Source organism: Hydra vulgaris, chromosome 09 (assembly GCF_038396675.1).
Source record: "Hydra vulgaris chromosome 09, alternate assembly HydraT2T_AEP".
NCBI classification, from domain to species: Eukaryota; Metazoa; Cnidaria; class Hydrozoa; order Anthoathecata; family Hydridae; genus Hydra; species Hydra vulgaris.
In genome coordinates, this window is record NC_088928.1 from 41,673,474 (window position 1) to 41,678,135 (window position 4,662).

Consider the following 4,662-nt stretch of genomic DNA (forward strand, 5'->3'; position numbering starts at 1 on the left):
TGAATTTACTTAATGATACGAAATTATATTTAACTTATTTAATTATTAAATATTTTGAAAAGTAATAATATATGCTTAGACTAATTATATCTTTAGTATTTTATTAATTATATCTTTAGTAGTTTTTGAGTTCATGAAATCTCTAAAAATGACGTATCTTTATACCATTTTTATATAATTATAAATATTTTTATTTTTATTAAATATAGACTAGGTGATGCTCCTTGGCTGTTGAGAAGGTAAGTTACATAAAAGAAGAAAAAGTCGAATAAACCGAAAAATATTTCTTAAAATATATATACATATGTATATATATATATGTATATACATACATATATATATATACATATATGTATATATATATATACATATATATATACATATGTATATATATATATATACATACATATATATATATATATATATATATATATATATATATATATATATATATATATATATATATATATATATATATATATATATATATATATATATTTACAGGGTGTGGAGGTTTTGTCCCACTTTTTAACCTAACCAATTAATAGAAAAATCTTTGCAAGAAAGATTAAAATGTAACAACATTTTTATTTAAGTTCAAAGAACCAAAAAATTATAATAAATGTTCAAAGTTTTTACGATCAGCGCCGATGCACTTCTTCAAACGCTTTCGGAAGCTCTCGATGATAGTCTCAAGCTCTTGGACGGTAATTTCATCCCAAGCTTTCTTCAGAACCGACTTCAAGGCATCCACTATTGTGTATCTTTTGCTTTAGATCTTCTGTTACAAGATCGACCATTTTGATCAATGAATACGAGCGGGGTCTTTCCGGTAGCACATACGCCTGCCCATACTATCACTGACTTTAGGAAATGCATTTCGACCATCAATTTAGCCACAAAAGTGTTCTTCAAAGTTGACGTTGAAGTTGACGAAAATTCTGGGAGTTGTGAATAGGTTGAATCGAAAAAATCTTCTCGTCCGTGAATAATACTCACTTCAATCAACCACCAGCAACCAGACGCAACATCTTCTTGGCACGTAGCTTTCTGTTTGCTTTCGCTTGATCACTCAAGAAGTGGGCCCAATTGATTCAATAACTACGTAACCCAAGCTTTTTTTGGATAATTGTTCGCACGCTTCTTTCATCAATTTCCAAGTCTCCGACCATCTTTCTGATCGAGCGCATAGGGTTTTGGCGGATCTTGCAACGGACCTTGTTGATGTTGACTGGAGTGAGTTAAGAAATGAGGTGGACCGCTCCGAGGGCGGTCCATCTCATTTCTCAACGCTTTGTATTGTTTTATGGCCCTGTTAACCATTCGCTTCGTATAACACGTCATAGAAACAATTTGCGGGCTGGTTTTTCCAGCTTTCAACAATTCAATGATTGTGATCCATCTCTTTCTAGTGTCCATTTCACTAAAAATAGCAAATTTTATTTTTGAAATACATAGTAAATAGCAACTAAAATTGTAAGATAAAGTTTAAACTGTAAGAAATTTTGTAAATAGCAATTAAAATCAGTAAGATAAAGTAAAAACAAATGAAATTCTCTAAGAAATACACTCGTTCAATGATTTTTTAGAAGTGGGACAGAATTTTCACCATTTTTGTATACTTCTGCCTATTTTCATTGTTTGCATACTTTCAACCTTATATTTTTTGTTCTTTTATTATTAGTTAATTTAAAGAAATAAAAAATCCAAAAATTTACATCAGAGGACAAGCTCGCTTTAGTGAAGTAAGAAAATAAATTAGAAGGGTTGACAGGATAACAAAATAAATAAAGATGTGTAAAATTTTAAGAACAAGATACTATACAGGGGTGTACCTTCCTGGTGTTCATGTACTTTTTTCTCAAAGGGCGACTAAAATTTTGAAAAATTGCCTTTTGGTAGCCCGGCAGGACAACCAGACAGTTTCTTATTTACAGTAAGTGTTTATTAACTAGTTAATAAACATTTACTGTTTAATACTAAACTAATTACCAGACTACGTATTATCATAACAGACGACTCAAGTAAGAAATAAAATGCATTTCAGAATCCAGCAGGGTGAATGAGAAACACCCCTGTTATATAAAATATTAAATAAAAATTTGTTTTAAATTTTTTTTTGAAAACAATACTTTTTAATTAGAAAAGTTAAAAATAATATTTTTCTGGTGACCCATAGACTTTTTGTACGTACACAATCTAAGATATCCATTAAAGTCAATTACTGAAAATTTTTGACAAATAGAAAAAAGTTAATTCTAATTACTGTTCTAAATTCAAAGTCCAAAAAAACTTCAATTAAGAAGTTGAATACCAAATAAACTTTGCAACAAACTTACCCTCTTTATATATATGTATATATATATATATATATATATATATATATATATATATATATATATATATATATATATATATATATATATATATATATATATATATATATATATATATATATATATATATATATATATATATGTATATATATAAATATAAATATATATATATATATATATATATATATATATATATATATATATATATAATGCGTATTCTTTCCAGAATACGCATTATATATATATATATATATATATATATATATATATATATATATATATATATATATATATATATATATATATATATATATATTAAATACATATATACATAAATAAATATATACGTATATATTTATTTATTTATATATTTATATATATATATATATATATATATATATATATATATATATAAATATATATATATATATATATGTAATATAAAGTTGTCAAGTTAAATTTTAAGGCTAAAATGTTGTAAGATCAAAATCAGGAATTTACAAATAAAAAAAGTTGAAGCAACAACTAGAAAAAAACTATACACACAGTAAAGATTTATCTATTGTTTAAAAAAAAAAATTCTGAACTCCTACAGTCAGAAATTTAGAAAATTAATGTCAAATAAATAAACAAATGATCTTTTTACAGCAAAAAAAACTTGTACAAAAATACACATTTAAGGTTATTACAAATTTTTTTTCTCTATTTCATTTCATTTATAGTACAATTAGGATGTTTATTGATTGAATTAAATTACAAGCATGAAAAAACGATTCGTTTACAAAAATTAAATAGAAAACAACAGTTGCCATCTAAAATTTATATCGTAACTAAGAACCACGGCCATTTTAAAAGCATTTAAAAACGTTAAATATTAACTTTTTTTTTTTTTTATTTTTTTTTTAATTTTATTTTAGGTGCCCCAAGAAGTCCTAACGGTCTTGTCACAGAGCACCGCGGAAGTGCATTTAACCAGGAAGTTCACGCCTCCTTCCTTACCGTGAAGCGAAAATATGTCCAAAGCTCGTTTCGAACCTGGATCTCCTGCTTATAAAGCAAGCGTTCTAACCACTGCGCCACGGCCGCACTGACGCATGCGTGCCTAAACGTGCCTAATAATAATGTGCCTAATATAAAAATATAATAAATGTGCCTAATATAAATATAATATAATATAATATATAATATAATATAATATATATATATAATATATAATATAATATATATATATATATATATAATATATATATATATATATATATATTTTATATAATATATATTATATATATATATATATATATATATATATATATATATATATATATATATATATACATATAATATATATATATATACATATAATATAATATATATATATAATATATATATATATAATATATAATATATAATATAATAATATATAATATAATATAATAAATAAATATAATATAATAGTGCCTAATATAAATATAATAAATGTGCCTAATAAAAACGTGCCTAAACGTGCCTAAACGTGCCTAAACGTGCCTAAACGTGCCACTGACGCAAGCGTGCCTAAATTAACTGACGCATGCGTGCCTAAACATGGCGCTTTTTCCCAATATCTTAACGACCGTGTAGGGATGATATAAATATGTTGAGATAAGATAATTGGACGCAAAGTTTAAAGGTTTTCAACAAAAACCACTAAACTAAACAACCTAAATATAATTTGCTGTCCGATGCACTTTAATATTTTTCAAGAATAGTATATTGTTATTTGCAAAGAAACACTACATAAATAATTTTTAGTATAAACTCATTTTTTTTCAATTTTGTTGTATTTGTAGGCTGTAGGCTGGTTTGGCGCCTTAAAATCCATATATCGTCGGGGATTGTGCAGATCCGCGTAACAAGCATTGGATAATACCGCGTATCTGACAAATGTAGCAACTTAAATTTATGTGTTGTATTGCGACTAAATTAACAACTTTAACACATAATGTCTATTGTTGATAATATTTATTACACAGAACACGAATGAAACTCTTTATGCCAAAATGAGCCCAAAATCTGTTAAAATAAAAAAAAATGTAAAACTTAAACTCCTGTAAGACTATTTGTAATACTGATACGCGCTCCATACCTGTAGTAGATTCGCGGATTTGCACTATTCCTAACAATATGTGATTTATGTATTATATATGGCAGAGTTATGTTTGAGGCAAATTTTTTAATCACCCATAAACTTGTTTTTATTTAGACGAGAGTTTGATGTGAAATACGATAAGCATGCGTAAAAATAAAATATGTGGACGTAAAATACGATTAAGTATAAAGTTGCTTT